Source organism: Indicator indicator, chromosome 28, assembly GCF_027791375.1.
Source record: "Indicator indicator isolate 239-I01 chromosome 28, UM_Iind_1.1, whole genome shotgun sequence".
NCBI lineage: Eukaryota > Metazoa > Chordata > Aves > Piciformes > Indicatoridae > Indicator > Indicator indicator.
The window spans coordinates 2,702,110-2,714,118 of record NC_072037.1 but is presented as its reverse complement, the minus strand read 5'-3'; positions in this window follow the sequence as shown (position 1 = coordinate 2,714,118).

Below are 12,009 nucleotides of genomic sequence, written 5' to 3'. Positions count from 1 at the left end.
CACTGGAGGGGAAATTAAGTATTCAGCTATTTTACAAGGCACAGTAAGCCAGTCAGCCTTAGCCTCAGTAATTAGGGCTTACTGTTTAATTAATCTCTCGTGGTCACACACATGATGCAGCAGTCTCCAGCATGCTCTCTCTGTTGGCTGCCATGGTAGAGTGAGGGGAGGCTAAAGGAGGCAAAGGAGGAGTTAATCCTTTAAACACATCACTTGGCCCTGCTGCACCAACCACTCCATGAAGTGTGTGGGGGGGCTGCTCTCTCTCACTGGTGGGAGAACATTTGGGTTAGGAGCCAGCAAATGCACTCAGGACATGAGCTCATTGCCCAGGAGACCTGTCACACCTCAGAGCAGGGACGAAGCAAAACCCCCAGGGACAAAGCTAATCCCACAGGGACAAAGCAAATCCCACAGGGATTGCTCCTCCTGAATGGGAAGGGCAGAGCTGCTACAGGGCCAAGGGAGGTTCTTTTTCCCCTCTACCCTGCCCTGGTGAGACCACATCTGGAGTATTGTGTCCAGTTCTGGGCTCCCCAGGTCAATAAGGACAGGGAACTACTGGAGAGCCTAATGGGGGCTCATAGTGATGAATGGGGGACTGAAGCATCTCACTTATGAGGGGAGGCTTAGAGACCTGGGCCTCTGAGAGAGGAGTCTATTAATGCATATAAATACCTACAGCATGGAGATCATAAGGATGGGGCTGGGCTCTCCTCAGTGGTGGCCACTGATAGGACAGTGGGCAGTGGGTACAAACTAGAACACAGAAGGTTTTGCTTGAACTTAAGGAGAAACTTCTTTAGTTTGAGGGTGCTGGAGCCCTGGAGCAGGCTGCCCAGAGGGGTTGTGGAGTCTCCTTCTCTAGAGACTTTCAAAACCTGTCCAGATGTGCTCCTGTGCAACCTGCTCTGGGCATACCTGAGTTAACAGTGGGGTTGGACTAAGCACCAGAGGTCCCTTCCAACCCCTACCCTTCAGTGATTTTATGATTCACACCTTTGGATTGAGAAGTGATGGGCTGAGAGGGCTCTGCTTCCTCCTTGCAACGAGCCAACAGTATCAGAGCTCTGTCCCTGGCAGCTGCAGCCCCAGGGTTGATGCTAAAAGGGGAGAGGGCCTGGGAAAGACCCAGCCCTGGCAGTGCCATGAGCTCTGTTGCCAGGAGCAGCAGCAGCCCAGGGCACAGGCAGAGGCCACAAGGCTCCACCCACTGCAGATGGAAGACTGTGAAGGAATCAGAGCCCCCCATGAAGATGGCAGTGGGGGGACAAGTATGCAGCCCAGCAGAAATGTGGTAAGCCCTGAAAATAACCCCCCAGGGTCACAGGATGGGGGAGTTGGGGGGCAGTAGTCATTGGACCAAGACTGCTGCACTGAAACAACAAACAAGCAATATGAAGCTTTTCTTCAGGCAATAGAGCCAGCACCAAGGGGGTCCCAGGCTCACAGGATGTCAGGGGTTGGAAAGGACCCAAAGAGATCATTGAGTCCAACCCCCTGTCAGAGCAGGACCATACAATCTAGCTCAGACCACATAGGGGACAAGGTGGTGCAAAAGCAGGTGGTCAGCAGCATATGAAGGTAATTTGTCAGGAGGTACCAGCTGCTCAGGGCTAATTCAGGATGCCAAGGAAGGGGGGGGCTGGAAACCCTCTGGAGCAAGGTGGGGGAATTCTGTGGAAGAATGAAGAAAATGCTGCAGCTGAGCTGGTGGCAAAGAGACAGAAACCACAGCCAGGGTCTGCAGACTGTCCAGAGCTGCTGGGGAAAAGGTAGGAGCACTGGAACAGGCTCTCTGGGGAGGTGGTTGAATCCCCATCCCTGGAGATATTTGAAAGAGGCAGAGATGTGGAGCTGAGGGAAATGGTTTAGCCCCAGCCTTGGTAAAATTCAATAACAGTTGGACTTGATGATCTTTAAGGTCTTTTCCAACCAAAATGAGTCTGTGATTCTGTGATATTGAAACCCTGAAGGACCTGCAAGGCAAGGTTGGGTGTGAACTGGGCTGTGATGGGCTGCTCCAGGGTCAGACTCCTCTCCCTAGTAACAAGGGACAGGATGAGAGGAAATGGCCTCGAGTTGCATCGGGGGGGTTAGGTTGGACATCACAAGAAATTTCCTCACTGAAAGAGTTCTCAAACATTGGAACAGGGTCCTCAAGGAAGTGGTTAGATCCCCAGTCCCTGGAGATGTTTCAGAGACACAGAGATGTGGTGCTGAGGGACACAGGTTAGCACTAGCCTCGGTAAAGTCAATGGCAGAACTCGGTGGTCTTAAACGCCTTGTCCAGCCAAAACAACCCTGGGATTCTAAGATGCCTCGGAGGAAAACCAGTCACCTCCAGCTCAGCTTCCTCCCCTGGCCTGCCACCAGCCTGGATAGGAGCAGCTGCCCATCATCGTCACCTCGGAGAACAGATTGGTCCTGCAGATGCCACCCCGCAGCCGTGGGACCGCAGCGGCGGAATCAGCACCACCCGAGGAGCGGGGGGGGTCGGGCAGAAGGCACCGAGGGGAGATCGGGGGATGCCCGAAGGGGTTTAGGGAGAGGCGGGCAGGGGGTGCGGGGGAGGGTTCTTGGGGAGCAGGGCAGGGGCAGCCGGGCAGAGCTCGGGGGGATCCGGGCAGGGTATCCGGGCAGGGCTCGGGGGGAGCAGGGCAGGGGGAGCCGGGCAGGGCTCGGGGGGAGCAGGGCAGGGGGTGCCGGGCAGGGCTCGGGGGGAGCAGGGCAGGGGGAGCCGGGCAGGGCTCGGGGGGAGCAGGGCAGGGGGAGCCGGGCAGGGCTCGGGGCGGGGGGAGCCGGGCAGCCACTCGCCGCAGCCTCGGGATTTTTCTCGGGCTCCAGCGCCCTCTGCTCTAGCACGGCCAGAACTGAAACTCCTCTCACCCCCTCCCCACATCCCAGGAGGGGCTGTGGGTCTCCCCCGTGACCCGCACCCACCGGCAGGGCGGGACAGGACATCCCTCACCTCTGCAGCTGGGGACCGCCCTTTTTGTCGCCTCTGCCTTTGGCTCCGCCAGCAGCCAGCACAGCCCCTGGCACTCAGCAGGGTGGCCTTAGAAACCCAGCAGGTTTCTGGTTTATCCAAGATTCCAAAAGCCTGATGGTTTGCAAGATAAATTGCTGGGGGAGGTTCAGAACCACCCTGCCCAGCTCAGGGACATCAGCTCTGCCAGGCATCAGCAGCAGCTCTGCCACCAGCTCTGGGTCTGGCTGCCCTGGGAGCACAGGACACAGCTTCGAGGCTGGCACTGGGTTTCATACAGCTGCCAGTGCCATGCCACAAAGCTCCTCCATCCTCACCTTCCCAGACATTTACAGAGACACTTGATCACCCCTCACTCATCCCCAGAAGCCCTGGGAACAGGCAGAAGCAGAGCATCCACTGCCCAGCACAAGCTCTTCTTCCTTCGATGCTCATCTTGAGGAAGCCAGAGCCCTGCAGAGGGGTCCAGCTTGCCCACCATGACCTGGGACAGCTTCCTTCTCATTCCCTGGGGGAAATCACAGAATCATTTGGGTTGGGAAAGACCTTCAGATCACTGAGTCCAACCATTAACCCTACTCTAAGTCCACCACAAAGCCATATCCCTAAGCACCACACCTACACAGCTTTCAAGCACAACCAGGGACAATGCCCAAATCACCTCGCTGGGCAGCCCACTCCAGTGCTCAACAACCCTTCAGTGCAGCTGGTCCACACAACAGGCAGATGCTTCTGTAGCAGAGAGCTGCTCCTGCAGCTCTTCTCCAGACTCACATGCCAGACACCATGAAGAGGCCAGACTAAAGCAGCCAGTCTGTCTCAGCAGAGGGAAGCTGCCAGTGTTCATCCAGGAGAGCTCACAGCCAGGCCTCCCAAAGCAGCAGGTCTCCCCTGCTCTGTCCAAGAAGGCTCTTCTTGGAACAGGAGAGCAGTGATTTCACCCCGTGGTGGGTTCATTTAGTCACTCAAAGGGTGAAGGGTAAGTCTCCCCACAGCCTTCTCTTCTCCAGGCTGAACAGCCCCAACTCTCACAGCCTGTCCCCACAGGGAAGATATTTCATTCTCACTACACAAGAGTTGCAGAAAACAATCCCAGGTCACAATCAGGCATCAGGGACAGCACAGCACCACCAACCTCTTCAGGCAGTGACATTAGGGGCCAGCAGGTGATCTGTGCACAACACATGATAAAGCCCTGCTGTAATCACTCAGCACCAGGACATGAGGAGGTGGCATCTCAGGAACACAGCTCTGATGATTTATGATGCACTCAGGACTCTCCAAAGGCATTATTTATTTGCATTAGTGAGAGGACTTAATTATTCCTCCTCACTTTGGAGGAGACACTGAGAGCTTCTGTTGCTGAGGAGATCATTCTAATCAGCAAACACAGCACAGGCCACAACCAAAGGTTTATTGCAAGGAAACTCAGGTGGCTGAAGAGCTCCCACTTCAAACCCTCCCCCTACAGAGGTGCAAGGGCAGGGGCTGCACAGGCTGACCCAGGCACAAGGGAAGCTGCCTCAATGGAGCAAAGCTGGGCAAGGGTTTTGCTGGGTAGTGCTGCACAACTGGCACAGCAATGCCAGAACTTGGGAAATCAGGGGAAGAAACCACAGCTGAGAATTGCACATCAAGAATCACAGAACCAGAATTGGTTTGGGTGGAAAAGCTCAACACCACCATGGCCATTAAACCATGTCCCCTAGTGCCATGGCCACACATTTCCTGAGAACCTCCAGGGATGAGGACTCCACCACCTCCCTGAACATCTTATTCCAGTGCTCAGCCACCCTTAAAGAAGTTCCTCCTCACATTTAGATGGAATTTCTTATGTTTGACTTTGTGCCTATTACTTCTTGTCCTGTCACTGGCCACCCACCACTGAGAAAAGGCTGGTTCCATCCTCCTGCCACCCACCCTTTGAGTATTGATCAGCACTGAGAAGATCTCCCCTCAGTCTGCTCTTTTCCAAACTAAAAAGGCCCAGATCTTGCAGTCTTTCCTTGTAAGAGAGATGTTCCTGTCCCTGGTCACCTTCACAGCCCTTTCCTGTACCCTCTCCAGCAAGTCCCTGTCCTCCTTGACCAGGGAGTCCAAAACTGGATACTGTCTTCCAGATGTGGCCTCATCAGGACAGAGCAGAGCAAATACTGCTTCTAAGTATGCCTTAGAATCATAGAATCAACCAGGTTGGAAGAGACCTCCAAGATCCTCCAGCCCAACCTATCCCCCAGCCCTATCCAACCAACCAGACCATGGCACTAAGTGCCTCACCCAGGCTGCTCTTGAACACCTCCAGGGATGGAGACTCCACCACCTCCCTGGGCAGCACATCCCAATGGCAAATCTCTCTCTCTGGGAAGAACTTTCTCCTAGCCTCCAGCCTAGACCTCCCCTGGCACAGCTTGAGACTGTGTCCTCTTGTTCTGCTGCTGCTTGCCTGGGAGAAGAGCCCAACCCCCACCTGGCTACAACCTCCCTTCAGGTAGTTGTAGACAGCAATGAGGTCTGCCCTGAGCCTCCTCTTCTCCAGGCTGAACACCCCCAGCTCCCTCAGCCTCTCCTCACAGGGCTTCAGCTGGTTAATCCAGGACCCTTAGACCAGATGCAGCCAGGAGTTCTCCACTCCCTGGGGCCCTTTTCTTCCATGTGCGCAGCAACGTGATGGCCTCTTGCCCACCCCCCAGGGAAGGGGCCAGTCCCCATGTCCCTGCCAAATGATGGTGTTCACTGCTCTGCTTGCTCCTTGGGGCAACACAGATGTACAGCCAGTGCCTCAAGCTGGCAGCTCTGCCAGTTCACCACAGTAATTAGGGCTCCCAGGCAGCAGGGAGGGACCCATTCCTCTGCCAGTGAATGGGGCACTCAGTGCCCATTCCACATCATCTGCTGGAACGTGAAAATTGGAGGGATCATGACTTGGGTGGAATAGAAATGTGCATTCCTGCTGGAGAGCAGGGTGGGCAGCTCAGCTCCCAGCACTGTAGCTGCTCTGCCTCTCCACGGGATCACTCACTTGAAGCTACAGAGCAACCCACCAAGGGCTAAAGGTCAAGAGCAGCAGGACTAGGAGTGAGTCTGGGGTTTGTTAAGAGTGTGGCCAGCAAGTCAAGGGAAGTTTTCCTCCTCCTCCTCCCCCCTTCTCTGCTCTGCCCTGGTGAGACCACACCTGGAGTATTGTGTCCAGTTCAAGAGGGACAGAGAACTACCGGAGAGTGCCCAAGAGAGGCTGCAAGGCTGATCAAGTTGCCTTCAGCTCTGCTCTTTTTCATTTCACTCCCAGCTCCACCAGCTTTCCTTGCCCAGTCAGCCTGCATGCACCAGGTCCAGCAGCACACTCCCACTGCCAGCCATGCTCTCTCTCCACCCCTTTGCTGACCTCTCTGAGCACCTCCCTCAGTTGTATTTTCTGACCTCTCTGAACACCTCACTCATTTCCCATGTAACCAAGACAAGAATTCAATATTTTAAATCAGACATGGGTTGCTCTCTTTAGTCCTACAGCATTCACCAGCACACAACAACCAAGCAGCCCAGCAGAGTGTTTCGAATATTTCTTTCTTGAGGTCTTTACTGTTCCTGTTCCAGAGAGTTCAGTACAGGATTAGTCCATGGGAACAGTTAGGTTTTTCACTTCACTGAGAAACAAACACATCAGGCTCCTATTGCTTTGCAAGAGGCAGAAAAGGAACAGAGCTCAACAGTTTCCAAGAGCAGTGCTCTGCTCTCTTAGTGTTTCCTCCTCACCCCTCCTAGAAGCCCTCTAAATCCTCTCCTTGCTAGAGGAGGCAATGTAAATATTTTGGGAAAGAAAATAAAACTGTCTTCAATTCTCCATTGTCATCTTCTTAGGGTATCAAAGAAGGGGATTTGGAGGCATGAGAGTTGTCTCTTAGGAAGCACAGAGAAGTCCAGGAAGCTGGCAGAGATATGGTGAAGACAAAGCCCAGCACAAGCCCAGACAGGTTGTTGAGGGCTTTACAACCCTTCCCAACCTTCCAAGTGTTGAAGTTTCCTTTGATTTGACCTGAAATCCCAGGAATTTCCAGAAGTTTCCTTTGATTTTGACCTGAAATCCCAGGAATTTCCAGCACTCAGCCATAAGTAAACATTTCTGTCATCCAAATCTGGGAAGTAGCCTGAAGCACAGCTGGATAAGGCAAAGAGCCCAACACTTGCTGGTCTCTTAAGAGCAAGTGCAACCACTTCAAAGGTCAAGGAAGGAAAATCAATCACCTAAAGAGAGTTGAACTTTCTCTAGCACGAGTCTCTGCTAGCTTGCAGAAGTGTGGATGAGTGCCAGAGGCTTCTGATGAAGCTTCACATTTGGATCTGGGCTGTTTGTTCTCCAAGCAGGATCGAGCTGGCTCATGTGCCCAGTTCTAGGCAGTGCAAGGATGTTGACACTGATGGAAGAATTAGCTCAAGAAATCCCATGTGCCAAGGTCAGTGGCATCAAGGACTGACTGTGCGAGAGGGATCTGAGCTCTTTTTCACAGATTTTCCATTCTTTGTTCTGCTTCAAGAGCTCCCTCTGCTCTGACCACACCTGCATCAGTGTCCAGCTCTGGTGTCCCCAGGACAAGAAGGACCTGGAGTTGTTGGAAAGGAAGCCACAAAGATGATCAAAGGGCTGGAGAACCTCCCCTATGGAGACAGGTTGGGAGAGTTGGGGCTGTGTAGCCTGGAGAAGAGAAGGCTGCAGCAAGACCTCAGAGCAGCCTTCCAGTATCTGAGGAGCTCCAGGAAGACCTTAGAACAACCTTCCAGTATCTGAGGGGGTCCAGGTGAGATGGGGAAGGACTTTTGACAAGGTGCTGGGAGTGACAGGACAAGAGACAGTGGCTTTGAGCTGGCAGAGGGAAAACTGAGAGTGGAGATGAGGAAGAAATTATTGAGAGTGAGGGTGGGGAGACACTGGAAGAGGTTGCCCAGGGAGGTTGTGGATGTCCCCTCTCTGGAGGTGTTCAGGGCCAGGTTGGATGAGGCCTTGAGCAACCTGGGCTGGTGGGAGGTGTCCCTGCCCATAGCAGGGGGTTGGAACTGAATGGTCCTTAAGATCCCTTCCAACCCAAACCATTCTGTGAATCTCTGAGCTCAGGCTCAGCAGCACCACAGCAACCTGTCCCTAGGGCCAGCTCTCAGCTGGAAGAAGCCTTCATGGATGTTGTTGGAGCCATGTTTGCCAATGCTGTGCTCTTGGTTGAGCATCTCTGAGGAGCAGGCAGCACTTGTTTCAACTGAATTAGCACAAAAGGCCTGGGATGGTTAATTGAAATGATTTAGCCATAACGTTTTGCCCTCCTCCTCCTCCTCCTCTCCTCAGCATAATGTTTTCTAAATTGAATTCTTTTAACGGAATCCAATAGGCAGCAAAACTCTTGTTCCAGAGAAATGTAACATTGCTGCTCTGGTTGATGGCCTGCCCCACAGCCTGGGCCACTTCACCAACAACCAGCAACAACCATTTTCTGTCCCTACCCTCTGCCCAGCATCAGCAGGAATCATGCACTGCAGAAGCAGATTTCCTTCAGTCCAGCTACACGAGGTGGTGACACCACCAGGATCATGCAGGCAGCACCAGGAGCTCCCCTTGGGCAGCTCATTGCCCTGGGCAGCTGCATCTGCAGGGGAGGTTTAGGCTGGATGTCAGGAAGAAATTCTTCACAGAAAGAGAGATTGGCCTTTGGAATGTGCTGCCCAGGGAGGTGGTGGAGTCACTGTCCTTGGAAGTGTTTAAAAAGAGACTGGATGAGGCCCTCAGTGCCATGGTTTGGTTGATAGGTTGGACTTGATGATCTCGAAGGCCTTTTCCAACCTGGTTAGTTCTGTGATTCTGTGATGATCTTTGCCATGCTGGAAGGCCAGAGGCATCTGTGTTTGACCCAGCCACACATCCCTTGTCTGACCACTGACAATGGAGACATTGCAAATAATGGGGGGAAACCAAACAGGTTTTACACAGGTCAGTAGTCATCAGCAGGCACAGAACCACAGAGTGGTTTGGGTGGGATGGGACCTCTAAAGGTCACCCAGACCAACCCCCCTGCAGTCAGCATGGACATCTGCAACTGGAGCATGTTGCTCAGAGCCCCAAACAACCTCACCTGGAATGGTTCCTGGGATGGAGCATCTCCCACCTCTCTGGCAACCTGGGCCAGGGTCTCACCACCCTCAGTGTCAAACATTTCTTCCTATTCCTCTTTTATGGAATCACGGAATTGTCAAGGTTGGAAGTGACCTCAAGGCTCAGCCAGTTCCAACCCCCCTGCCATGGGCAGGGACACCTCACACCACAGCAGGTTGCTCACAGCCACATCCAGCCTGGCTGCAAAAACCTCCAGGGATGAGGCTTCCACCACCTCCCTGGGCAACCTGTGCCAGTGTCTCTCCACCCCCATGGGGAAGAATTTCTTCCTAACATCCAATCTGAATCTACCCATTTCTAGTTTGTCTTTTTTTCCATTCCCCCCAGTCCTGTCACTCCCTGACACCCTAAATGGTCCCTCCCCAGCTTTCTTGTAGCCCCCTCAGATACTGGAAGGCCACAAGAAGGTCTCCTCTGAGCCTTCTCTTCTCCAGACTGCACAACCCCAACTCTCTCAAGCTGTCTCCATAGCAGAGCAGCTCCAGCCCTCTGCTCATCCCCATGGCCCTTCCCTGGACACCTTCCAGCACTTCCCTATCCTTCTTGTTTCAAACCCTCATCCCTTGTCCTGTCACAACACAGTATTGGAGATGTGACCTCACCAGTGCTGAGCACAGGTGGAACAATCACTTCCCTACTCCCTGCTGGCCACCTATCCCCAAATGAAGTTCAGGGATAGCCTGGGCACAATGAGCATCAGCACAAAGTTGCCTGAAGTCAGTTTTGCCTCTCGCTCACAACCATCAGCCTGGCATTGTCCCACTCCTGTCCCTGTGCACATGTTGGATGCTGGTGCTGAGCACCACGTTTCTGCCTGCTCAGTCACTGACTCCAGCTCTTCCTCCCACCCCGAGGTGCACAGCTCCAGCATCCCACTGGGTGCCCAACTCAAGCTGCTCTCCCCAGAAGAGCTGCAGCTGCTCCAGGAGATTTGCACCATGGGTGGAACAGCAGCTCCCAGCACAGCAGGAGAGAAAACACAAGAGTCCTCAGCAAAACCAAATATTTCCCGGAACATAGAATCACAGAGTCATAAAAGACCTCCAAGATCAAGTCCTGCCATCTCCCCTCCCACTCAAGTCAGTGTCAAAGGGATGATGAAAAAGGGAATATCCTCCCCAGCCCCTTCTCACTCATTTGCACATCACTTTGCTGGTGGTGCAGACCACACAGGCTCTTCACAAACTCCTCAACAATTTATTCCAGCTCTTTTTCCCTCCAACAGCTGCATGAATTGAGAGAAATTCTCTTCCCAGCAGCAGAAGAAAAGGATGTTTGTCTTATTATGTCTGGGTAAAGCTTATCTGCTGCTCAGAATTATATCTACAGAGCACGACAAAGACAAAGCCAAGTGCACTAATTGCTGCTGCTCAGGTGGAACATTTTCCTGCCCACCCTGAGCCCTGCATCACTGAGGCTTTATGCTTCTTTATCTAGTGCAAGGGAGCCACACAGAAGGCTTTTATTGCTCACCCATCACAGCTAATTCACTGCCTGGGGTTTCTGAAAGAAGGAAGAGAAATCTCAATGATTTCTTGCATCTCTTTCTGCTTTTCAAACAAAGGGCTGCTGATTATTTTTTTTCCCTTGGTAAGCTTGTTACACAGCACAGACAAACACATCCCTTTAAATCACCCTCACTCTGAAACCACAGATGGAGGCTCCTTCAGAAGGCAGGGCAAGCTCTCCATCATCAGGTGCTTTGCATCCAGCAGGCTCCAGATACCTTCTCAGGCTCCCAAGTCCTCCAGCAGAAACGACTTCTAGCCCTCCAGATCTTCCTATTTCCCACCTTATCAAAACCACAAGTCCTCACCTCACCTCTGCTCCAGTTTGTTCCAGCTACAGAGCATCTCACTGATCCTCTGGGGTCAGACAGCAGAGCCCAGGTCAGGCACCAGCACACAGCTCCCAGCACTGAGCTTTTGAAGCATCCCTGGAGGGGAAGAGAATAACACCCTGCAGGTGCAGATCCTTTGGTGTTCCCACAACCCCCTGACCCTGCCCTGCTCCCCAGCCACCTCCTCCAAATTAACTCAGCCCAAAATGCACTTTGCTCTGCCCAGGCTGAGATGTTTGATGCCTGTTGAACTCTCCCAACGTGCTAACCAGGCACACAGGATCCAAACTGGGCACATAGGATGCAACTACTCCAATGTTTTCTGTTCCTGCTCTCGGAAGTCTCAGAGACTTCTGCAGCCAGGGAAGTGACTCCTCTTCAAACAGCTCTTTGCCTACCATAAGCTCTTGTCTTGGTGATAGCAGAGCTGCAAGCACTTAGGCAGTCTTGGCTGGCTGTGCTGATGCCCTGCTCCTACCAGGTCAGATAGGCAGGTTTGCTCTGCTGATGAGTTTGATCCCACCCCAACAGCAGCATCAATAAGACCATTGGCAGCCCTGGAGCACAACCCCCCTGGTTTTAGGAGGTTTAGGGGTGGAGCAAGGGCAAAGAGCTTCATCTTAGGTACCTGCAAACCCTTCAGGCCTCCAAGAGAAAGGATGGTGAAGAGCTGCTTATCAAACCCCACCTGTGCGAGTGCTGAGCATGTGCTGGCCAGGGTGTAACACAGTCAGAACACTCTCACTGCCTCAGTTTCCTTCCTTCCACTTCCCCACACATCCCAGAGGGTTCATTATAAACACAAACTTGCCAACCATGGGAGCATTCCTTGGTGCAGGGGCTGCTGAAGTCCCCCTGATGCTTGCAGAGGCAGCCCGAGGGGTTGGCTCAGCCCAGGATCCAGGAGAATGAAGGCTTCCCAGGCTGGGTACACAGAACCAGAGAATGCCAGGTTGGAAGGGACCCCAAAGGTCATCTGGCCCAACCTTTCTAGGTCACAGCAGAGCTGAAATGAGCTGGTCCAGCACC